The 26853-nt window shown below is 41.0% G+C and overlaps 1 protein-coding gene and 1 long non-coding RNA gene across 4 annotated transcripts in view; one reads left to right on the forward strand and one right to left on the reverse strand.

Annotated features, from left to right (window-relative positions):
- Positions 1-26853, forward strand: part of MKLN1 (muskelin 1) — a 390597-nt gene that overhangs the window by 55900 nt on the left and 307844 nt on the right. The gene's annotated exons all lie outside the window — the stretch shown is intronic.
- LOC134730719 (uncharacterized) lies at positions 16017-25984 on the reverse strand. Its single transcript, XR_010112647.1, has 2 exons — positions 24245-25984; positions 16017-23681 (listed from the first exon to the last, which is right to left on the reverse strand). It is a non-coding gene; the product is annotated as an uncharacterized LOC134730719 (long non-coding RNA).

Below are 26853 nucleotides of genomic sequence, written 5' to 3' on the forward strand. Positions count from 1 at the left end.
GGGAGGATTGCTTGAACCTGGGAGGTCGAGGCTGCAATGAGCTGTGATCATGCCCATGCACTCCAGCCTGGGAGACTCTGTTTCAAAAAAAAGAAAATGATTATGGTAGGCTTTTGGCGGTGGGAATGGACAGAGAAGGCAAATGCAAGAGACATTCCAGAGGGAGTATTGACAGAGCTTGGCGACAATTGGTTTTGGGATGTAAAAGATGACTATGGTTTTGAGCATGGGTGAGTCAGAGGATGGAGATGCTGAGACTGTAGGAGGTTTGCCGGGAAAGATGCTGAGTTTGATTTCGAGCACATTTAGCCCATTCCGAACACACTGGCTAACGTAATCATATAAAACACAGGCCAATTCCCAAATCCCCTCTGCTCAAAACCCTTCAATGCCTTCTCATCTTACTCAGAGTAAAAGAAACATCCTTACAATGGCTGATAAAGCCTTCAATGGCCTGGCTGCCCACATTCCCTCTGAGCTCATCTCCTTCCTTGCCCGCTTCTCGCTGGGCACTGCCACCCTGGCCTTCTTGCTGTTCCCCAAACATTGCCCGACATGGGTCTGTCTTAGGGCCTTTCTTAGTGTTTTCTCTGCCTGAAACCCTCTTTCCTCAGGCAGTTCTTACACCTTAATCCCTCACTTCTTTTGGCTCTTATTCAAATATGTTTTGTTTTGTTTTGTTTTTGAGACAGAGTTTCGCTCTTGTTGCCCAGGCTGGAGTGCAGTGGCACGATCTCGGCTCACTGCAACCTCCGTCTCCTGGGTTCAAGTGACTCTCCTGCCTCAGCCTCCCCAATAGCTGGGATTACAGGTGCCCACCACCATGCTGGGCTACTTTTTGTATTTTTAGTAGAGACAGGATGGGATTTTACCATGTTGGCCAGGCTGATCTCAAACTCTTGACCTCAGGTGATCTGCCTGCCATGGCCTCCCAAAATGCTGGGATTATAGGTGTGAGCCACTGCGTCCGGCCTAAGTATCATCTTTTTAGAAAGGCCTTTCCTGATCATCCTGTATAGAACAGCAACACTTCCCCCGCCACATCCCCTCTCTCCAGTTTCCTCTTCCCCATTGTACTGATCAGCATCTGACATACTATTTGTTTACCTGCTTATATCACAACCTGGAAACTGAAGCTGTAAAAAAAAAAAATTAATGAAATGATCCACTGTTTTCAAGGGTATGATGAGGTTTGCTACTCTCATACACCATTACACCATTCTTGGGACTGGGCATTGTTATAATCCCTTTGAAAAGCAATTTGGCAGTAAGTATAAAGAGTCATAAAATGTCCATCTCCTGCAACGTTTTATGTTTTGAAAATTCTGAAAGTCAATTCTAAGAAGATAATCTAAAATGTGGAAAAGAAGGCCAGGTATGGTGGCTTATGCCTGTAATCCCAGCACTTTGGGAGGCTGAGGTAGGAGGATTGCCTGAGCCTAGGAGTTCAAGACCAGCCTAGGGCAACACGGTGAGACTCTGTCTCTATAAAATATAAAAAATTAACCAGGTATGATGGCACATATCTGTGGTCGCAGCTACTCAGGAGGCTGAGGTGAGAGGATCACCTGAGCCTGGGAGGTTGAGGCTGCAGTGAGCTGTTATGGTACCACTGCACTCCAGCCTGGGCAACAGAGCAAGACTCTGTCTCAAAAAAAAAAAAAAAAATGTGGAAAAGAAAACACGCAGAAAAATGTATACTAATGTGATATTTATGATATCAAGAAATTGGAAAGATTCTAAACATCTAACAATATACAGAGATAGTTAAATTAAGTAAATTACTGTTCATTTACTTAATGATATATGATTCACTTGTTAAAAGGATAGTTATGAAAGGCTGGTTAGCAACAAGGAAAATGCTACGAGACAATGTTATACTTAAAATAACAGGATCCACAACTGTATACAGTGTGATTTCACTTATCTTTAAATATACACCCGAAAAAGGACTAGAAGGAAATTAACCCAAATGCTGATATTAAATGAATTAGGCTAATGGAATTATTGGTGACTTATTTTTCCTAAATCTTTTCAGTTTTCTGTATTTAGGTTATATCCTTTCTGTAATGTGCTATTTAATTTTTTATAATAATCATTTTTTAAAATACTCAAAAGAAACTGCTGTTACAACTAACTCACCACCATCTAGATGGCATTGTTGGGTATCAGTGGTAAGTGTGAGTCTCCAGGCTGATGGCTTCTACTTTTAGTTCTGAGGATCCTGACATCAATGGCTGGCCCTACAGCTCATTAGCCTCCCATGCCTCATTCCTCCGCTTTCTCACTCCTGACTCCTTCCTCTTTGCCACTCTTCCTGTATAATTTTAGGCTGTGTCTGCCTGATTATGAAGGACACAATTATGAAACAATAAAGGCTTTAAAAAAAAGCCACACAACTTGCCCCCATGCACCTTGACAATCTTTATGCATGGATTGAGGCTAAGCCACCATATTAATGTCCCCTTCTATTTTTCTCATCCTAGCTACCCCTGTCCCCATTGGTAGACATTAAGGATTCCCACTTTGCTGTTCTCTGTAGCGCTTATCACCACCTGACATATTATGTATTTATTTATTTATTATAATATCATGGCTGAGAAACTGAAGTGACTTAAAAAGGAAAAGAATTAATTCAATGTCTACCAAGTGCCAGTTAAGCCTTTATGTATATTTTCTTTATGTATATTACCTCATTTTACCCTTGCAAGCCAGCAAAATAAGTATTACATTTTAGTGATAAGAAAACTGAGGCTTGGAAAGGTTAAATAATTTGCCCAAGTTCACTTATGTAGGAAGTTACCAAATTGAAATTTAAATCGTCGTTTTCTTTTTTTTTTTTTTTTTGAGATAGCATCTGGCTCTTCCACCTAGGCTGGAGGGCAGTGGTGCAATCTTGGCTCACTGCACCCTCCACCTCCTGGGTTCAAGCAATTTGTGTGCCTTAACCTCCCCAGTAGCTGGGATTATAGGCACCCACCACCACGCCTGGCTAATATTTGTATTTTTAGTAAGACGGGTTTCACCCTATTGGCCAGGCTGGTCTCGAACTCATGACCTCAGTGATCTGCCCTCCTTGGCCTCCCAAAGTGCTGGGATTACAGGTGTGAGCCACCTCGCCCGGCCAGCCACCGTGTCCGGCTGAAACCCTCATTTTCTCATCTAAAGTCCTATGTCCTTAGCCAATACACTAACAAACACACATCAATTATTAAGATAGCCTAAGTTAACTTATTGTATAGGCATTGCCTAAGTGAACAATTGAATAACAGAATAATTCAATCTGAAACTCATAATCAATTGATGCCCCAAATATCGTTGTATCTGAGTTAACCAGCTCATTGCTTCAGATTTTTTCTGTAATGTCTACAGTGTCTCGATAACTATTTGAGACCACAAAATTAACAGTTTGACTGTTAATTTTAACTACTTTGATTATCTGCAGTATTCTAAGTATTTATTTAGTAACTAAAACTAATTTTATCTGCTTTGATTAATGGCCTCTTTTGAAGGATCTGGAAGCTCTTTTTTGAGACAATAGAAAATTTTTTGATAAAGCAAAATTCTTAATTAAGTTAGATCCTTTCAACTGGTTATTTAGACTTACGAATTGACATTATTAATAGCACACATGTAAGATGTCAAAAGGAATGTATTATCTAGTTAGGACTAATAGGATTTTAGAGAAAATTTTTCACAAGAAGAGATTTTTCCATTTAATAACCCATTTATTTTCAAGCAATAGTCTGTTGAATAAAGATTCTAAGCAAATTTACTGTAATGGGGATGAAGGAATTAAATAGAATTTCCCAAGAAATATTGTTCATAATGTTCACCATTATTACAGCTCAATGGTGTTCTTGTATGCCTTCTTTGGCTAAAGTCTCACATAGAAAACCCTTTCACCTAGGCATGGTGGTTCACACCTGTAATCCTAACTACTTGGGAGACTGAGGTGGGAGGATCGCTTTAGCCCAGGAGTTTGAGGCTGTAGTGAGCTATGATCATGCCACTGCACTGTTGGGTGACACAGCAGACTCTATCTTTATGAAAGAGAGAGAGAGAGAGAGAGCCGTTGTAGCTGCTGACATAGACGTGAGGAGTCATAACATGATCACCCTCATCATAGCTAACAATTTTGAGAATTTACTGTGAGCCAGCCTTCACTGCATACTGCACTAAATTATCTCATTTTAATGCTCAAAATTCAATAAAGTAGGCACAAATGTTATACTCATTTTTAGATAAAGAAACTGAGGCATAGAAAGATTAAGTAACTTGTTCAAGGGACAGCATTTAACATAAAACACGGATATGTTATATTCGCCGTTTTGCCTTCTCTGTGATGCTGAGAAAATAACATTTTTTGAAGGAATTTCAAGTTCGACTTTACAGCTTTAATTTAAAAGGAAAAATGAAAGGCCTTTTGAATTGCTGTGGCTGTTATACCAGTGACTAATTCCATTGGAAAGCTGGTTCAGTGAGAGCTGAAATTCTAAAAGTCTGAAACATCTGAGAGAGTGGGTTCCCCTTGGCTAGTTGGTGCTTCCCTCACAACCTTTTCCCACATCAGCCTGTGCTGTAAACCTCCCTTTCACTCTGTGATGATTTCATCTCTGAGGGTTTGTAACTCATGGAGCTGTCCTTGGTCTGACAGGTCAGAGAAGAAAAGTTTTTGCCTGGGGTCTCTGGCTTCTCACAAAGTTGCTGCACTTCTCAGCTGATTTATATTAATAGAAATCCACAAACCCACCATGTACAACAGATTGAGAGAATTCTTAGGAGAGGGCATGAAAACGCTGAAGTACTTCATCATAGTACATTTTAATTTTTCCCTGCATTGGAGCAGAGCTTTCCCATCTTAGGTCAGGAAATGGGAAACCTAAATTTCACTTACTCAATAAAATCAGGCTGGAGACCCATTTTGGGCAGTTCTAAACGCTGCAAAAGATCAAGATAACATTCCTCCCCTCAAAGATTTTATATGTCAGTGATAAGACACACATAAAAAAGTTAAACAACCCGACATCATAAAGAGATGAATCAGAAGCCAATAGGGTTCCAAGGATACCAAGTGTTTGAAATCCAAGGCAGGGTTACAGGGAGGAGGTCATTGGATGCTGAAATGGTGAGGGAGGTTTCTGGGGAGAGAGAGGAAACTTAATATAGGTCTTGAAGAGGAGAAAGCTAGCCACAGGACAGAGTGTATACTGTAACCCCACTTACCTAAAAATGAAGCAAAACAAAAACTGTATAGGTTTATTAAACGCAGTGAAAAAGAGTAGGAAGGATAACTAGCAAATTGGAAGAAGGGCAATACAGTTGGCAGGTGGGAGAGGGGAAGAGCTAGAATTAATAGGGACTTTCAGTTTTTACTGTATGTATACTTCTTTATTATTGTTTAAATATTTTTCTTTCTTTTTTTTTTGAGATCGTGTTTCGCTTTTGTAGCCAAGGCTGGAGTGCAATGGTGCGTTCTCAGCTCACTGCAACCTCCGCCTCACGGGTTCAAGCGATTTCCGGCCTCAGCCTCCCAAGTAGCTGGGATTACAGGCATCCACCACCACGGCCAGCTAACTTTTTGTATTTTTGGTGGAGACAGGGTTTCACCATGTTGGCCAGGCTGATCTCGAACTCCTGACCTCAGGTGATCCACCCACCTCGGCCTCCCAAAGTGCTGGGATTACAGGCATGAGCCACCTCGCCTAGCCTGTTTGAATATTTTTCTAATGAGGATATACTTATGTATTGTTTGGTATAATTAAGAAATACAACATTGACAAAGAACAGATAGAAGTTGGGTTTGTAGAGCAAAAGAAAGAGGATATTTTAGTTGAGAAGAACAGCTTAAGTACATGCCTGAAGTTGGAAATGTCCAGGGTGTATTTTGGGAAACAATGAGGAGATCAGTGGGACCAGCACAGAAGGGACATAGTAGCAGGTAGATTGGGGCCAGGTGGAGAAGAGCTGTTAATGAAGACCTAGTGTGAGCCTTTCACCTTCCACCAAAGCAATGAAGAGCCTTCGAAGAGTTGATCTGGAGTTCATTAATCTGTCCACACAAGAATTTATTTATTTATTTATTTATTTTTTATTTTATATATACTTTTTTGAGACGGAGTCTCGCTCTGTCGCCCAGGCTGGAGGGCAGTGGCATGAACTCAGCTCACTGCAAGCTCTGACTCCCGGGTTCAGGCCAGTCTCCTATCTCAGCCTCCCGAGTAACTGGGACTACAGGCGCCCGCCACAACACCAGGCTAATTTCTGTATTTTTTTTTTTTTCTTTTTGAGACGGAGTCTTGCTCTGTCACCCAGGCTCGAGTGCAGTGGCGTGATCTCGGCTCACTGCAAGCTCCACCTCCCGGGTTCACGCCATTCTCCTGCCTCAGCCTCCCAAGTAGCTGGGACTACAGGCACCCGCCACCACACCTGGCTAATTTTTTGTATTTTTAGTAGAGACAGGGTTTCACCATGTTAGCCAGGATGGTCTCAATCTCCTGACCTTGTGATCCACCCGCCTCGGCCTCCCAAAGTGCTAGGATTACAGGCGTGAGCCACTGCACCGGCCAAGAATTAATTTATTGATGAGCATACCTGAAGACCTAGCAAAGTTAGATAATAGAAATTGAAATCTACCTTTCTTGTACACCATGAAAAGCCACGGAACTGTCTCCTATAGTAACTGCAGCAAGAAAGGTTCTGATGTATACAAACCTGATGTTGGACTTTTCAAGAAACACTGAAAATGGAAATGCTGTCAGATGCAACTGGGGAACAACCACTTATACTTTATCCATAGTATTAATTCCACTGTAAATCTTTGTGTAATGCTTGATAGCTATGATGAATGACTTAAATGTAGTAGAGAGATTTTGATCCCCAGCATATGAGAAATGACTGAGTCAAATTTGTAGAAGTTGATTAAAAATTACTTGATTTAAACAAATGAAAATCAGGTGGATTCTGTAACATGATATTTGCATTAATGAATATGTGTTTTCCTTGAATGAATTGACAAAAATCAATATTTTCTTCAAACTTGCATTTATAACACTATTCAAATACTTATTTATACATCATATTTTGAATATACAAACACACACACACACATTCATACAACAGACACAATAAAGCAAAACTCTGTAGCTATCTGGGAGTGACGAAGTACCTGACCTACAAGCCCATCTTGGAGGAAATGTTAAATCTAATAAGGGAAAAACACTACAGATAGTTGAACCTTGAGTCAGTCATGCATTCTGACTCATGTGAAATGATTGGATTCTGGGTGAGATGAATTTTTTTATTGACAAGTGGAAGAGGGACATATCGGAGTCCTAGAATGATAATGCAAATTAGGTTTATAAAAACATAGTCTTGGCCGGGCATGGTGGCTCACGCCCATAATCCTAGTACTTTGGGAGGCCAAGGTGGGTAGATCACCTGAGGTCAGGAGTTTGAGACCAGCTTGGCCAACTTAGTGAAACCCCATTTCTACTGAAAATACAAAAATTAGCCGGGCGTGGTCGTGCATGCCTGCAATTCCAGCTACTCAGGAGGCTGAGGCAGGAGAATTGCTTGAACCCAGGAGGTGGAGGTTGCAGTGAGTTGAGATCGTGCCATTGCATTCCAACCTGGGTGATAGAGCAAGATTCCATCTCAAACAAACAAAAACACACACACAGAGAAACATAGTTTTCAGCTGACTCGGTGCTGCTCCACGAGGAGCAGCTTAAAAAAACAAAAACAGCCTTCTCCTGTAGGAGCTGAATTAAAAAAACAAATCAAAACAAAACAACAAAACAACATAGTCTTCATTTACTACAGATTTTCTTGTAACCAGAAGTACTGACAAATTGAATTGAGTTTTCACTTTGCTTCTCCAGAGTTTAAAGACCTTTTTTTTTTTTTTTTTGAGACGGGAGTCTTGCTCTGTCACCCAGGCTGGACTGCAGTGGCGCGATTCGGCTCACTGCAAGCTCCACCTCCCGGGTTCATGCCATTCTCCCGCCTCAGCCTCCCGAGTAGCTGGGACTACAGGTGCCCGCCACCGCATCCGGCTAATTTTTTGTATTTTTAGTAGAGACGGGGTTTCACTGTGTTAACCAAGATGGTCTCGATCTCCTGACCTCGTGATCCACCCGCCTCGGCCTCCCAAAGTGCTGGGATTACAGGCGTGAGCCACCGCGCCCCACCCTTTAAAGACTTTTGATGCTCATTTATCCCTCACTCCACCGTTTCCTTTTCATTCCACAATATGTGTCTTTTTTCAGAGACACAGATGGCACTCTTAATCTGAAAAACTGAACTTTCTTGCCTGGTGATGGGAAAACAATAGCGGGGACAAGAAAGGTTTTAAAAGCCTTCGAAAGTTCCTTGGAAAGGGAGATTCCTGATTTCATACGTTGCATTTTCCTCAGAACCCGTTTTCTCTTCTTAATCCTTCTTTATCCTACAAAATTACTTTGTGGTATCTCTTCCCGTCATGAGGTGAGGGCAGCACAAGGCATCTGACCTCCACATGTTGGGAGAAGGCAGGAATGCAAGATGATCCTGTGCCTGACGTGATTAAACAGACTCACACACATTTTACAATAACAAATTTTGGAATAAAAAATGATCCTTTAAGAAAAATCTCCTGATTGTTTTAATATAGTTCTCAGTACCAATCTTGATGAGAATTGATAATTCAAACCAGTAAATATTTACTGCTACCTGCCAAGTTGAATTAAAAAAATTCATTTGGTTCTAACAATATTGCACTCTTGAGTAGAGTTATAGAACAAGAGCAAGTACAGACTAAGTTTCCAGTACAATTCAGACAGGGCAAGTCTGTTCTCTCCTCCCCACTTGTCTCCCTCCCTGATAACTGGTAGATGATAGATAGATAGATAGATAGATAGATAGATAGATAGATAGATAGATAGGGTGGGTATATAGATAGGCAGATGGATGGATGGATGGATGGATGGTTGGATGGATGGATGGATGGATGGATGGATGGTTGGATGGATGGATGGATGGGGAGAGAGAGAGAGATACGGTGGGTGGATGGATGGATGGGTGGATAGATGGATAGGGTGGATGGATGGGTGGATGGATAGATAGATTAGATTAGATAGATAGATAGATAGATGATAGATAGAATGGATGGATAGAGAGAGAGAGATAGAATGGATGGATGGATAGATAGATAGATAGATAATAGACAGATAGATAGAGTAGGTGGAAGAAACTTCTTCCTGATTTTGTTGTTCTCTCACATATGAAAAGATGGAGCTTCTGTGACTGACAATAGCTTAAGCAAAGACAGGGAAATAATATTTATGAGTGCAGAAGTTAGTCAGGTCATTCTAAGTAGAAAGATGACAGCCAATTTTGTAATCCCACAACATTTTTTAAAAGAGAGGAAGGATTAGGTATTGGTGAAGAATTGATACCCTAAAATAATGCTAAGAAAAAATAGGAACATCTAGAGAGTTAGGAAAGATTTTGGACACCCAAATAACTACCCTCCATTTCTTTATTTGTACATCAACATGTTTGAGATTAAACATACAAAAATACAAATAGGCCGGGCCCAGTGGCTCATGCCTGTAATCCCAGCACTTTGGGAGGCCAAGGCAAGCGGATCACAAGGTCAGGAGTTTGAGAGAAGCCTGGCCAATATGGTGAAACCCCGTCTCTACTAAAAATACAAAATTTAGCTGGGTATGGTGGCACACGCCTGTAGTCCCAGCTACTTGGGAGGCTGAGGCAGGAGAATTGCTTGAACCCGGGAGGTGGAGGTTGCGGTGAGAGAAGATTGCACCATTGCACTCCAGCCTGGGTGACAGAGTGAGACTCCACTCAAAAAAAAACCAAAAAAACAAATATTACTCTGATGATGCTATTACAGATCTCCAAAAGCAAATGAACAAATACCCCATTTACTCCCAGTTGACATTGATTATTTTATCCCTGGTTTGTGACCTAAAATGAATTGAGGAACTTACTATATTCAGTTCATTTCTGCCTTCCCTCTAAGTTCAGGGATAAACTTCAAAGTTTATTATTTTTATTAAAGTTTATTTTATCAAAATGTTGAATATTTGTAATTTGTAACATATCCTATATATTTTTAATTTATACGAAATAATAATTTCCTAAAATATGCAATTAATGGTATTCTTAACAGATTCACATATTTGTATATATTGAAGTACTAATTTATGGAAATCTATCTTTCCTTTATGTATTTTTAAGTTTTTCATGTGCTTTAATATTTTGATTTTGTGATACTAAAAATATTTTATTTTGTGGGTTTTTAAAAAGATTTATATTATTGCTTTCCTTTTTTTAACCAACAGCTAAATTTGGAAGTTCTATCTTACGTCGCAAATGATCCTTGTTGGTACAAAAAGTGTATCTTTTGGGGAGCTATAAAGACTTCTTGTCTTTTAAGCCTTATTTACAAAGTTTTTGTCAATTGTTTTATACTGACTTTCTCATTAGCTTGCCAGCAATAAGCAAAAATAAAGCTAGGACTGTGTCAAAAATATTCACTGGCCCACATTCATCCTTCTTCAGCAGGTTTACTCCATAGTGTTCCCCATTCAGCTACTGTGCTGGCCAATGGAAACAGCGAGTCGTTGTCTGAAATGAAGAATAATTGGAAACATGGTGCCTGTTTCTTTTCCTGCAAATAACAATTCATCCATTTAACATTCTTTTGGTGCTCTTGAATTCTGTAGTAGACAGCCTTGTGTTCACTGTTCAGTTGAGGCCCATTCGAGAAAAGCTAACCTTCTAGCCTGCTGTTGACCCTCCAATGGGAAACAGTGACAGCCATCGATGGCTTCTACATAGAGCTAGTGACATGTGGCACTAGCAGCTTCATATAGGTAAATGGGCCTCAGGCTGGAAAATGCTAGGCTGGGAGGGATGGTAATAATGATAAAAGATTAAAATTCTGGCTATGATGATCTCCACTCTCCAAAGAAACAAAGCCCAGAAAGGTTAAGTAACTTGCACAAGGTCATTTTGCCAGCAAGCTGTAGAACAGACTGTTTCCAGCATCTTTCTTTTGTACCCTACACAATCCTTTATGGCCACATATGTGATTGATTTTGTAAATGTTCCATACACATATAAAAAGATTGGGCCGGGCGCAGTGGCTCATGCCTGTAATCCCAGCACTTTGGGAGGTCAAGGAGGGCGGATCACGAGGTCAGGAGTTCGAGACCAGCCAGGCCAATAGTGAAACCCCGTCTCTACTGAAAATACAAAAAAATTAGCCAGACATGGTGGCGCGTGCCTGTAGTCCCAGGTACTCAGGAGGCTGAGGCAGAAGAATCACTTGAACCCGGGAGGCGGAGGTTGCAGTGAGCCAAGATTGCGCCACTGCACTCCAGCCTGGGTGACAGAGCGAGACTCCATCTCAAAAAAAAAAAAAAAAAAAGATTGCATATTCCCTTTTTGCAAGGTATATATATGTGGTTTTTATGCTATTTACTAATCACATACACTCTTATATATGTGTATATAATAAGCCTCTGATGATATCATTATAGTTGTCTATATTCTTGCTTGTTTTTGACTTCATGTTCCATCAAATTCTAAAAGGGATGTATTAAAATTTACCACTATGGTTATAATTTCATCAAATGCTCCTTGTCTTTTGATTTTTATTTTGCACTGTTTTTAAGTGCATAATAGCTGATAACTCGTATATCTTTGTCATGTTTCTACTCATATCACAGGAAATTGGGCTGGCTGCATAAATGCACACATCATAGTGGCTTAAATACATGAAGCTGTATTTGTCTCATATAAAAGATGTTTGGAGGTAGGAAGTCCAGGACTGGTATAGTAGCTCTATGGTAATCTGGAATGCAAGCTGCTTCTGTCTTCCTACTCTGTCATCTTTAGTGTGTGGTACCCATATTTCAAGTCATGGTTGCAAGATGGCTCCTGCAGCTCTAGCCATCACATACGTATTCCAGACAGGAAGGAGGAAAAAGAGTAAAAATGAGTAATCCAGGTGAGTTAGATTTCAGCAGGCCCCATCCACCAACTTCTGCTTACAACTTACTGTTTTTTGGTTTTTGAGACGGAGTTTCGCTTTTGTCACCCAGGCTGAAGTGCAATGGTGTTATCTCGGCTCATTGCAACCTCTGCCTTCTGGGTTCAAGCGATTCTCCTGCCTCAGCCTCTTGAGTAGCTGCGATTACAGGCGCCTGCCACATGCCCAGCCTTTTTTTTTTTTTTTTTTTTTTTTTGTATTTTTAGTAGAGACAGGGTTTCGCCACGTTGGCCAGGCTGGTCTCGAACTCCTGACCTCAGGTGATCCACCTGCCTCGGCCTCCCAAAGTGCTGGGATTACAGGCATGAGCCACCTACAACTTATTGTCTACCCCTAAGTACAAAAGGAGATGGAAAAATTAACTTAAAAAAAAATCTGGACACACTGCTGCTCCAAATTAAATTGAAGTTTTGTTAGCAAGGATGAAGAGGAATGGACGTTGTGTAAGCATCTAGCAATCTTCGCCACAGTCTGTTCAATCGTTCCAGCCTCTTGTTCCTATTTAATGCTTCTGGCCTTGAATTTGCTCATATTGGCACTCCTGCTTTTGTTTATTTTGTTTTGCTTTTTTCCTTTTTTGTTGTTATTTTTGGCAATCAGCTTTCTCAGCTTAAACACTCCTGCTTTTGGAGTTCCCTGACATATATCTGCCCAGTCATTTATTTGCAAACTTTCGTAGTCACTTTCTTAGAGGTGAATTCCTTAGACATAGCTTAATTTTGTTTTCGCCCAATATAAAAGTTTGTCTTTTGACACAGAGATTCAACTCATTCACATTTTTAGTGGTAACTGATATTTTTTATTCTTTCCATTTTATTTTTACTATGTATTATACTTCATTATTGTTTCCTTTCCCCCCTTTCCTTAGACTTACTGGCTTGATCATTTTAAGAAGGTATTTCCTTCTGTTGTTAAGTAGGAAGTTTTCTTCTGAAGCACTTGCTTCTCTTATATAAATAAATACCTTTCTTGACTGAATAAGCATATTCCTGTATCTCAGAGATTCATTGTGAATATGTTGAAGAAGAAATACAATTTATTTCTTTACTAGTGAAATAATAAATAAGGTCATGGGCACCATGTAATAATTAAGGAAGATTATTTTCCTCACTTCCTTCAACATCACACATAGACTGCAACAAATATCTCACTACTCCCTTAAGCAGGGCTGGAAATGAGCCCTGTCTTGATGGAGGTGCTGTGTGGCCAGCACTTCCTAGATTCCTTTAAGGGTCTACCTATTGAAGGAAGAAGGTCAGCTATTATCCTAAAATTCTAAAGTCCACATGGAGAAGAATTGTGATCAGTATTCATCCATACACTTCTCTAACTCTACTGAATGCAAAATAAGTTATCAAGAGTGACAAGGCAAATAATTATGACTAATACTGTAATGCACTTTGTGGCTTGCTATCTCCATTGCATTTGTTTTTTAAAAGAGACATTATTATTATTATTATTTTGTTGTTGTTGTTTTGAGATAGGGTCTTGCTCTGTCACCAGGCTGGAGTGCAGTGGTGCGATCTCAGCTCACTGCAACCTCCGCCTCCTGGGTTCAAGCGATTCTCCTGCCTCAGCCTCCCGAGTAGCTGGGACTACAGGTGCATGCCGCCATGCCCAGCTAATTTTTTGTATTTTTAGTAGAGACGGGGTTTCACCGTGTTAGCCAGGATGGTCTTGATCTCCTGTCCTTGTGATCCGCCCGCCTCGGCCTCCCAAAATGCTGGCATTACAGGCATGAGCCACTGCACCTGGCCGGTTCTGTTATTTCTAACATTTACTTTTATTTTTTAGAGACAAGGTCTCGCTCTGTCATCCAGGCTGGAGTGCAGTGGCACAACCATAGCTCACAGCAGTTTGAACTCCTGGTCTCAAGTAATCCTCCTGCCTCAACCTCTTGAAGTGTTAGGATTACAGGCATGAGCCACCATGCCCAGCCAAAAGAATTTTTATAACCTTTTTTCCATGGAAGGCTTGAGTTCTACAAAGTTTGTCATAGCTCTGTGAAGAACTTACATATGAAATGTAGCTCTAGATTACTTGGTGAAATTATTAATCCTTTTGTGATACTCTTACATGTACATAAATATATTGCTTCTGAAAGAAATCTTTTTTCTTGTGTCTGGCTCCAAATTATACCTTCCCCTTCACGCTACAGCAGGACTCGTTCCCAAGAGCAATCACAGATCCTAAAATGAAGCAAATGGTGCAAATGTTACCATTTATGTAGAAATGTTGCTGTTTTTACCATGAGGAACAATATAAAAGAAGAAACCAATGTTTTATGAAAGCGTTTAAGGCCGGGCGCAGTGGCTCACGCCTGTAATCCCAGCACTTTGGGAGGCCGAGGAGGGCGGATCACCTGAGGTCAGGAGTTCGAGACCAGCATGGCCAACATGGTGAAACCCTGTCTCTACTAAAAATACAAAAATTAGCCGGGTGTGGTGGCAGGTGCCTGTAATCCCAGCTACTCAGGAGACCGAGGCAGGAGAATCACTTGAACCTGAGAGGTGGAGGTTGCAGTGAGCCAAGATCCCACCACTGCACTCCAGCCTGGGCGATAGAGTGAGACTCGGTCTCAGAAAAAAAAAAAAAGAAAGACAAAGAAAGCTGTATAACTTTTACCCAATATCATTCTAATTTATTTCTTTCTTAAAATTATTATTTTAGATCCCTTTTGGGAATGGTTTGGTTACAAACTGGTAAACATTTTGATAAATCTTAGAATAATTCCATACAGAAAATTATTTGTACTCTACAAAAATATTTATTAAAATATACAATACATAAATGACTTACTATGTACAAGAAACTCTCCATCTTGAAACATTTGTGTTATAATATCTGTCCCTCGTGCTCTCTCTCAATATCAAGAGTACAGCAACACCCTTACATGTCTGCCACTCACCATATATTTTGGGGGTAAATGGACAAATAATTAATTCTGCAGTTGGACGTTTTCCCCTTCCCATCACCATTATTTTCCTGCAACTTTTCAGGCAAAGGGAGCAGAGCATCGTGTCACAGGAAGATAATAATTAATGTTAAATCCACTACTTCCTCCTCCTCTTAGGTATTTTCCCTCCAGTATTGATTATGAAAGTGGGAGAGATTTGGGAATAAGAAAGAAAAGCATCTGATGAAAATAAAATTATTATAGAAAACTATATATGCATAAACATGTTATCAGGTTTAAACATTAAAATGTATTGGTATTTAGTATGAGTTTAATGTTACTAGCTACTAACATCTATTAAAAATTAGGCTTCAGGCCAGGCACAGTGACTCACACCTATAATCTCAGCATTTTGGGAGGCCAAGGCAGGAGGATCAAGTGAAGCCAGGAGTTCAAGACCAGCCTGGGCAACACAGGGAGACTTCATCCCTACCAAAAAGAAAAAAAATTAACTGGACTTGGTGGCGCACACATTTAGTCCCAACAACTCGAGAGGCTGAGGCAGGAGTTTGAGACCAGCCTGGCCAACATGGTGTAACCTCATCCCTATTTTTTTTTTTTTTTTGACATGGAGTCTCATTCTGTCACCCAGGCTGGAGTCCAGTGGCACGATCTCAGCTCACTGCACCCTCCTCCTCCCGGGTTCAAGCAATTCTCCTGTCTCAGCCTCCTGAGTAGCTGGCACTATAGGCACAAGCCACCACGCCCAGCTAATTTTTGTATTTTTAGTAGAGACGAGATTTCACCATATTGGTCAGGCTGGTCTCGGACTCCTGACCTCAAGTGATCCACCTGCCTTGGCCTCCCAAAGTGCTAGGATTACAGGCGTGAGCCACCACACCCGGCCCCCATCCCTATTAAAAATACAAAAATTAACTGGATGTGGTGGCACGTGCCTGTAATTCCAGTTACCCGGGAAGCTGAAGCAGGAGAATTGCTGGAACCCGGGAGAGGGAGGCTGCAGTGAGCCGAGATCGCACCACTGCACTCCAGCCTGGGTGACAGAGTGAAACTCCATCTCCAAAAAAAAAGCCATCATAAATATGTTCATCAATAGAGTTAATAGAGTTCAAAACTGGTCTGGATTCAATATGTTGACAAAATGCTTCAAACCTGGATACCAGTCCTGCAGTTGACACTGTATGATTGAATTTGGGAAAAACAGGTTCCCATAGCTTTCAGGAATAGGGTTTGAAAATACTGGAATTGAAAAGCTTCAGTAAGAGAAGACAATGCTTACCACAGCCAAGCTGTCGCTCTCTAGTTATTTTTACTTTCACGTTATTTGGGCCCAAAGAACTAGATGAGGAATCAGGAGTTTATATAAACAAATCCCTGGAATATACAACTTAGCTTATCCCTTAGCATCTCTATTTTTTCCTCCAGTTGAGTGAGAAGAAACCCTAAGACTAAACCTTATATCTTCCAGAAGCATTTTAAGGAATAACCATGTTTGAAAGATTTCTCTAATGAGTCATATAGAATTCTGTTACTATAGAGAGATTGTCTTCTTTGCTAAGAACAAATAGAGAATAAAGACTTACAAATAAATGAGTTGTTTTAAGAGTCTGTTTTATAGTGTCACCTTTTTGTGAAATTCCCCATTATACTGCCACATTTTAATGTTCTTTTTCTCTGGCCTGGGCTTAGAGCAATGATCTGCCACTCTCATGTATGAACTATGCACTAGAGTACAGAAATATACATAATCTTTGCCTAGGGTATAATTTTAGTGGGCTGACGCAGCAGCACAAGAAAGGCTCTGAAACGCCAGTGGGTTACACATGCATTGATCTTGACAAATTCTATGTGATCAATGTGACCATGGCATACCTTGTGACTTTTTTGGTTGGTTTGCTTAAATGTCAATCAAATTTTAAGATAATTATGAGGTGAAATGCACTAGGGGACCTACCACACAGTATCAGGTGGATGTGGAGTGGTTTTGCTACCCATATAAAGTGAAATCCTGCAAAATAACACCCTCAAAGGAGCTGAATGTAAAGGAGAAAGGGGAAGACAATATCTTATCATTAAAAATCAATCAGATATTTACTAAGTGCCTCTTCTGATGACTTCTTACATTTCAGTAGCTAGCAGATCTTGGTTCACAAAATACTTTCACAGACATTATCTTATTTGATCCTCCCAACAACCGGTAAGGTAAGAGAGGAAATCTGAAAATGAGGAAATGGCAACTCTGAGACTTAAGTGCTTTCTGAGGACCTATACTCAGCTTGACAGGGGTGGGGAGCATTGGAAATGCCCAGGTCTCCAAATACTCTGTCCTGTAATCATTCCCTCTTGACCACCCACTATTGTACTCCTTCATTCTCTGTCTGGTCCTGTGGAGGAGTCCAAAGAAGTGAAGGCATAAATCTTGCCCTCAGGGAGATTCTGCTCTAGATGAGAGAATGCAAGTTTTCGTAATAAAAACAACACAGAATTATTAAGTGTTAAACCGTATGAAACAGGCTACAAATACAGTAACAGATTATTTTCACTGGAAAATAAGATGCTATAAATTGTACCCAAAGCCCTGAAAAATGTATGTGCAGGTGCCTGAGAATAGTGGTCAACTCAATGTTTCTGAAGTTTTCCAGCCAGGCAATCAATGTTTTCCTAGAGAAGTCTCATGGTTAATTCTTGACTAGGAGAAAAGCCAACAAGCACTATCTTGCCCAGCTCTTTGGTGACACATGGTTGCTTCTAAGAGCCAATTCTTGAATCTTTGAATTCTTTTTAGCCTCTGTTGTGCCTCAGACTGAGAACAGGAAGCTTGTGGGAACCAGTCCTGGCCCTGGTACCTTGTTGCGTCCTCTAAACCATCAGTGGAGGCCACCGAGGAAATTGCCTGTTCACCTCCTCCTAGTTATCTAGTTTGCAAAGGGAGTAAAGAGGAAGAGTTACTTTTTTTTTTTTAAGCTGCCTTGAGGTGGGAGAATGGACACATTTGTTCTCTACTCAGAGAGACCATAGACTTCAAGGGTCTGCAGGGACTCTGTGATCACTTTTCTTTCTTTTTTTAGTTTTTTTAGAGACAGGGTCTCACTATGTGACTATTCACAGGCATGATCACAGGCATGACTACAGTGTCAAACTCCTGGGCTCAAGCAATCCTCCCAAATCTGCCTCCCTAGTAGCTGGGACTACAGGTGTGCACCACTGTGCCTGGCTTTATTTTCTAATGTCTTAATGCTCAAACCTAAAATTCTCCAAATCCATATTTGTTTCAGATGCAAAATTCTATTCCAAATATCTGTTCTTTGTTTTTTTCAGCAGAGCAAGCCTGTCCTTAGAAACAGCTGCAGGCCAGTCGCTGTCTCTCCCTGTCTTTATCTTCCCTGCTGAGTGGCATGTTGCTTGCAAGGCCCCATGGGGACTTCCAAAGCCTTCCATAAATGACTGGCAGTAATACTTTTTTTTTTTTGAGATGGAGTTTCGTTCTTGTTGCCCAGGCTGGAGTGCAATGGCGTGGTCTTGGTTTACTGCAACCTCCGCCTCCCGGGTTCAAGCAATTCACCTGCCTCAGCCTACCAAGTAGCTGGGATTACAGGTGCCCGCCACTACATCCAGCTAATCTTTTTGTAATTTTAGTAGAGACAGGGTTTCACCACATTGGCCAGGCTAGTCTCGAACTCCTGACCTCAGGTGATCTGCCCGCCTTGGCCTCCAAAGTGCTGGGATCACAGGCATGAGCCACCATGCCCGGCCAGCAATACTTTTTTAAAGATGCACACACCCAGCCAGGTTCGCCAGTATTATGGATGTTTCTGTGTAGTCTTCTCCAAAATGCTAATTTGCTGAAGTGTCCATGGGAATAGGCCAACACGGATGGATCTACTGTATAACCTGCCTGCCATCAGGAAAGAGTCAACACGGCAGACACACGCTGGCAGAAACCCTGTTGGAGTTGCCCCTGAGCATTGATGCATACCACCCGAGAGGAGGAGAGGGTGGTGGGAGATATCAGATCAGAGTTCAGAATGCACCGTAATGCTCTGTAAATGTAAGACTGCACCTTGCAGGAACTCAATGCCACTACCAATATCACTCACTTACATCAAGCACTTGAGAGCAGATGTGAACACAATTCTCTGACTCCTTAAGCACGTGACTGGTACCACTGGACAACCTATGTTCTCAAAGATGCATCTTTTAAACTACTTTCCCCAGGGGCCCAGCACGGTGGCTCACACCTGTAATCCCAGCACTTTAGGAGGCCAAGGTGGGCAGATCACCTGAGGTCAGGAGTTCGAGACCAGCCTGACCAACATGGTGAAACCTCGTCTCTACCAAAAATACAAAAAAAAAAAAAAAAAAAAAATTAGCCAGACACGGTGGCACATGCCTGTAATCCCAGCTACTCGGGAAGCTGAGGCTGGAGAATCGCTTGAACCTGGGAAGCAGTGAGCCGAGATCGCACCACTGCACTCCAGCCTGGGCGACAGAGCAAGATTCCATCTCAAAAAAAAATAAAAAATAAAAAAATTACTTTCCCAGGAGTAGAAATGGATTTATGCTGAGTCACTCAAGCTTTCATTTCATCCAGGGGTTGTGAACATAGATTCTGGAACCAGCTCTGTCACATACTAGCTGTATGACCTTGGGAAAATTACCTAAAAATTCTCCATGCCTTCAATTCCCGTGTGTGAAATGGTGATAATTATACCAGCTACCCCATAAAGTTGTTTTGAGGCTTAGAGATGTAAAGAGCTTAGAACATGGCCTAGCACGTATTTTGTACCATGTAAGTGGTATTTTCATTTGTTCTTCTAATATTAATTTAAAACATCTGTGGGCCGGGGGTGGTGGTGCAGGCCTGTAATCCCAGCACTTTGGGAGGCTGAGGCGGGCAGATCATGAGGTCAAGAGATTGAGACCATCCTGGCCAACATGGTGAAACCCCGTCTTCACTAAAAAAAACAAAAATTAGCTGGGCATAGTGGCATGCGCCTGTAATCCCAGCTATCAGGAGGCTGAGACAGGAGAATTGCTTGCACCCGGAAGGTGGAGGTTGCAATGAGCCGAAATCATGTCATTGCACTCCAGCCTGGGTGACAGAGTAAGACTCTGTCTCAAAAACAAACAAACAAACAAACAGCCTCTGTTCTGACCAGGTATGGGTGGCTCACGCCAGTAATCCCAGCACTTTGGGAGGCTGAAGTGGGAAGATTGCTTGAGGCCAGGAGTTCAAGACCAGCCTGGGCAACATAGCAAGATACTGTCTCTATACAAAATAATTTTAAAAATGAGCTGGGCATGGTAGCACATGCCTGTAGCCCCAGCTGCTCAGGAGGCCGACGTGGGAGGATTGCTTGAGACCAGGAGATCACGGCTGCAGAGAACCATGATCGTGCCACTGCCCTCTGGGCTGGGAGATAGTTAGATCCTGTGTCAAAAAAAAAAATTAAAACAAAACCTCTGCTCTGGACACTGCTAGGTAAAAACAAATAACATGCAGTAGGTTCCCTCAGTGGGCTTACGGTCTGTTTTATTACTTTACTGTTACTGTTTTATTTACTTTGCCTAGCATGCCAGTTGCAAAGTACTCAATGTTTCTGAACGTATGATTGTCTTGTGGAAGCAGGCAAGCATACCAATAACTTCAATGAAATGACAGGACATAACTGTGCCCGGCCCATAGTAAGTGTCTGGTACCATATAAGCATTAGCTATCTTAATTATGAGTTTAGTAGAATAAATGCTGAGATTGAGTGTGCGGGCTGAAGGTTGAGGGTGAGGAGTTAGAAGTGCACTCAGGGAAGTCTTCCAAGAGGCAGTATCATTGAGCTTAGTTTTGATCAGCGTGTAGGCGTTAGCCAGTAAGAGAAGAGGGCTAAGTGTGTTCCAGGCAGAAGGAACATTGTGTGCAGAGTTAGAGAGGCGTGAAATAGCACAATACATTCAGGGAACTCCGAGTAGGCAAGAAGGACTGGAGCGCCATCCTTATTGTGACATCCAGCATGCATTTGTTAAATGAGTATTTGAGATTAGAAGCTGTAGGATGAAACAAAACAAATGAGACATTGCTTGTATTATTCTGGCCTTCAGCATTGAACTAAATAAGCAGTCATGGACGAAGTGGCCAGAGGATTTGTTCAGTGTCATACTTGCTCTGGTACAAATGCTATATACTTTCCTACCGCACAGTCAGCCTCTTCTTGTCCTCTGCTAGAGGAAGTAAATTCACTTCATTTGTCTTTTTTTTTTTTTTTTCCAAAACAACTGAGATAAATTACAATAAAGTTGAGGAGACTGTAGTGTAGGTGAAGATGTTTTTGCATAGTAACGTATTGCTCTAGAGCAGAGGTCAGCAAACTATGGCCTGAGGGCCAAATCTGATCCACCACCTGTTTCTGTAATTAAGTTTTATTGGAATACAGCCATGCTCATTTGTATACAGGTTGTCTATGGCTGCTTTAGTGCTATAACAGCAGAGTTAGGTAGTTATGATAGAGACTATACAGCCTGCAAAGCTTAAAATATTTACTGGTTGGCCCTTTACAGAAAGTGTTTGCCAATCCTAGGCCAGGTGCGGTGACTTATGCCTGTAACCTCAGCACTTTGGGAAGCTGAGATGGAAGGATCACTTGAGTCCAGGATTTCGAGACCAGAGTCCAGGAGTTCAAGGCCACTCTGACCGACATGGCGAAACCCCATCTCTACTAAAAGTACACACAAAATAAGTAGCCAGGCATGGTGGCGCATGCCTGTAGTCCCAGCTACTTGGGAGGCTGAGGCAGGAAAATTGCTTGAACCCAGGAGGTGGAGGTTGCAGTGAGCTGAGATTGTGCCACTGTACCCCAGCCTGGGTGACAGAGTGAGACTCTGTCTCAAAAAAAAGAAAAAGAAAGTGAGTGTTTGCCAATCCTCACTCTAGATTCTTCTCTTCTAATCTAATAAATAACAACCACCTAAATATTTAAAACAAGGTATTGGGTTGGTTCAGAGTCAATGTGGTAAACAATAGGTTATCGAATTTTTAAAATTCACCATTAAGGAGAGAGAAGATTGCACATACGTTACCCATAAAGTGTGTGATAAACATGAATAAATAAATAAACATAGTTTCTACGATTGGCTTTTGAATTTGGCTCTGAGCTTCCTAGCCATGGGGGGCGTTGGGGGGAAGAAGATAATTGATCACCTGTATTAGTTACCTGTTACTTCATAACAAACCATCTTAAAATTGCATGGCATATAACAGCTACCATTTACTATTTCTCGAGTCTGTGAATTGGCTGAGAGGTTCTGCTGATCTGGGCTGAGCCCAGCTGACCACAGTGGGCTTGCTCACACATTTGTGATCAGCTGGTATGTTCGCTTGGAGCTGGCTGGTCTAAAATGGCTTCAGCTGGAGTGGCTCATCTTGACTCCACAGGATGTCTCATCCTCCAGCCGGCTAGCCTGGACTTGTTCGCACAGCCCTGGCAGGTTTCAGGGGAGAGCCGAAGCACACACTTGAGGCTTAGGCTTGGAACTGGAACACCATTATTTCAATTACATTCTAGTGGCCAAAGACAGCCAAAAGGCAGGCCCAGACTCAAGGAATGTAGAAACAGACTCCAGCTCTTGATGGGAGGAGCTGCAAAGTCACATTGCAAGGGGCAGGGAAACAGGAGGGACAGAATTGAGGCCATGTTTGAAATCACAAACAATCAATCATCATCTAAAACAGCGTGTATTCCAACCACAAAATTTTAAAAGTCATCTCTGTGGTCTAAAGCGGAAAGAACGAGTCATCATACATCAGTCTATTCAGCCCCACCCACAGATATGAATCATCAGTGTCTTCAGCTAAGAGGACCACTATCTTCTAGCTAATGACAAATCCAGAGAAGGGGCGGAAAGAAGTCTGTTGGAAATGTGTACATATCACATGAGACCCAGACCCATATTCAAATACCACTTGATGAATTTCACCAGGGAATCAGACTCAGTTTTAATGGGTTAAAGGGATACGGAAAATCATTGTCACAGATGTAAGCAATAACTCAACTAAACATCAGCTTTTGAGGCTCAACCCTAAACAGACCTACAATATTCTGGCTGATTCCCATTTGCCTCCACTTTCATCATTGGGTGGTGGTAAAATTGGTCACTGTATTCAAAGATCATATCACTACCTATGGATATGGATGTGATTGAAATGACAGACGGGGAGAATTTTTTTTAACTTACTAGCCATGTAATGATTTTTTAAAATTTATTGCTAGAAAATCTTCACTATTACCAAACTTGCCTCAATAAATGATGTTACGTATAAATAGCAACAGCGATGTCAGAAGACCTCCTTAGCATTTCTTTTCCTGGTATGATATGGCTGTCTGTAAGAAGAGAGTAAACATAGATAGCTCTTGCTTCTTACGGTATTTCAGAATCACCCTAGAAGTTTTTTATATTAAAAAACAACAACAAAAAAAAGCACACAAAACTCCCAAACCACCCAGACAAACCCACCCAGCCTCGGTATGAGAATGTTCTTTCAGGCCTAGAGCCAGTCAGGGTCCTTAGCTTTGTTTGCAAGATGCCAGTGCCTTTATACTCGGACTTCGTGGAGCTGCCACCATACTTCTGTAGTAATAGCAGTAGTGAGTGGGGAGGTACATGACAGAATTTAGAGAACTATTAGACGCCCGTTGACTCAGACATCAGGACCACCTGTGAATGGAAATATCTTTCAACTTAGATATAATGAAAAGGAACGGAGCTGTTGATGTTATTGAGGAGGTGGAAACAAAACCTTCAGGATGCTTGAAGATAACTGGTTTATAGGAGGGCTGGGGGCAATAGGGCTGTCTTAGGAAGAACAAATGATGCTTCCAAAATTTGAGTGCAGAAAATCAGAAGTTAACCTTGGGTGGGTCACAAGGTTAAATGTAATGAAGGCTAAGTGTGACAAGGTTAAATGACATAACATATATAAAATACCTGGTGGGTTACCTAGAAGAGTACACCTCAAAAATGTTGGTTCCCTCCATCTATCTGGATCCCCCACCCCCTTAAGGATTTCTTAAAAAACGAAAAACCTGCCAGCCAGCTGCCACTGGAAAGATGTCAAGCAGGATAAGCTGCTGATAGGTGGTAACAACAAAATCCACATCCAGGTGGATGGAGCAGGGGGATGTCACCTCTCCTGCCCCTCCCCTAATTACAAGTTGGAGGCAGCATAAAGACATTCCTTCCTTCCTGCAGAGGAAGTATGTGTTTTCTCTCAGACCTACCTTGGCATTCCTTGATGTCTTAGAGAAGCAGATGACCCCGGCTGAGCAAGACAGTCAGCAGAACAGCAGCCCTCGATGCTGCAATTGGAAATTTCCATTCTTTGCTTGCAGCTCTGAAAAAAAAAAAAAAAATCTAAAGAGCCCAGTAGCTGGGAAATTTCCATGATGGAAAATTTTAACATATTCTTTAGCTCTAAACTATGCAGGTTTATAGAGACTATTTTTTTTTCTTTTGGTAATTTTCTTCTTTAACAATAATTTATGATCATTGTAACACTACAGCTGTGGGAATAAGGAGAACAAAATGAGTTGGAGGGGAATGGGTATGGTTCAGGCTAGTGGGAGGCTGTGCTATCTACTTGTGTGACCACCCAAATAATAGAAATGCAGATTGCTATAAGACCCACTGGTTGGGAATTCATCCAAAATAGAGATAGCTTGCCCTGGAGCACTGCAGAGAAATCTGTGTAGAGACTGGTAGTGGAAAATGGATGGATAACAACTTCAGACCAGGACGTGGGGAGTTCTGTTGCTGGAAAAAGCAACTCAGGCAGGTCCGTTAGACCACTGCTATTTAAACCTAAAAATGCATACAAATCACCTGGGAACCTTGTTGAGCTACAGATTCTGATTCAATAGCCCTGGAGTGAGGACCGAGACTCTCTGCTCCCAGGTGACGCTGATGCTGCCCTTCTGAGGACCACGCTGTGACTAGCTAGGCCATAGATAGCAGGTCTTCATCAGTATAAGGTCAGCTCACCTTGGGTAGCAAAACACTGCCTAAGGGCAGCTGGAGGTGAGCCCCCGTGGGGTTGTTTGCTCAGGTTACAAAACTAAGGTCTAAAAGTAGAACTGGATGTTTTCTGGAGAGATGCTCCACGCAAGTCTGGATAAACTGGATCTCTTGAGATGTGGGAATGCAAGCAGTTGCCAGAAGGCTGCTTACTCCAGCAGATTCAAGTTGGGGGCTTCTAGAAATCAATGCCTTTCCAGAGAAACTCTTGCATCAAGCTGGCGAAGATTCCTAAGTTGGTCCTGATTTCTGAGTGATTCTCCAGTGTTGTGGTGTGTGAGTGAAACACCAATGAACCAGCTCCAAATATTGAGGGAAGACTGTTGGTCAGGATGATGTGAAGGAGAGAAGGAGTACAGAGAATAAATTACTTCCACCCTAGCTAGAATAGCTGCCTCATTTTTATTGAGATAAAATAAAAAGGAAATTGAAGAATTTTCCATTTACTTAACAGTTATCTTGCCTTCGTGTTACCAATTTTACAAGGAGAGAGAAAGATAAAAATCTGTGGCATCTTCATTTCAGGGTGTTACCTCCAATTGGTCTGTAATGTATCTGCTGTATATATTTCCTTTTCTTTTCTTTTTTTTTTTTTTTTTTGAGACAGAGTCTCGCTGTATCTCCCAGGCTGGAGTGCAGTGGTGCAATCTCGGCTCACTGCAACCTCCGCCTCCCAGCTTCAAGCAATTCTCATGCCTCAGCCTCTCAAGTAGCTGGGACTACAGGCAGCTGCCACCATGCCTGACTATTTTCTTTTTTTGTATTGTAGTAGAGATGGCTTTTCACCATGTTGCCCAGGGTGGTCTTGAACTTCTAAGCTCAGGTAATCTGCCTGCCTCGGCCTCTCAAAGTGCTAGGATTATAGGTATGAGCCACCGCGCCCAGCCTGCTGTGTGTGTATGTGTGTGTGTATATATATAGGTATATATATAGTATATATTATACGTATATATAAAATATATATATATGTATTATATATACTATATATAATATATAGTATATATATACGTATATATATTATATATGTGTATATTATATATATACGTATATATACGTATATATAATATATACACATATATATGTATACATATATACTGTATGTATACATATATACTTATGTATAATATATACAAATATATATTATATATAATATATACAAATATATATTTATATAATATATACAAATATATATTATATAAATATATACAAATATATATTAATATAATATATACAAATATATATTATATATTATATATACAAATATATAATATATAATATATACAAATATATATTTATATAATATATAAATATATAAAATATATAATATATACAATATATAAATATATAATATATATTTAATATATACAATATATAACTATATAAAATATATAATATATACAATATATAAAGATATAAAATATATAATATATGCAATATATAAATATATAAAATATATAAATATACAATATATAAATATATATAATATATACACATATAAATATATATAAATATTTACATATATATAAAAATATATATTATATATATTTTTTGAGATGGAGTCTCACCCTGTCACCCAGGCTGGAGTGCAATGGCACGATCTTAGCTCACTGCAACCTCCACCTCCAGGGTTCAAACAATTCTCCTGCCTCAGCCTCCTGAGTAGCTGGGACTACAGGCACCCACCACCACGCCCTGCTAATTTTTGTATTTTTAGTACAGATGGGGTTTCACCGGGTTGGCCAGGCTGGTCTCGAACTCCTGACCTCGTGATCCACCTGCCTCAGCCTCCCAAAGTGCTGAGATTACAGGCATGAGC

Source organism: Pan paniscus, chromosome 6 (genome assembly GCF_029289425.2).
Source record: "Pan paniscus chromosome 6, NHGRI_mPanPan1-v2.0_pri, whole genome shotgun sequence".
Lineage (NCBI taxonomy): Eukaryota > Metazoa > Chordata > Mammalia > Primates > Hominidae > Pan > Pan paniscus.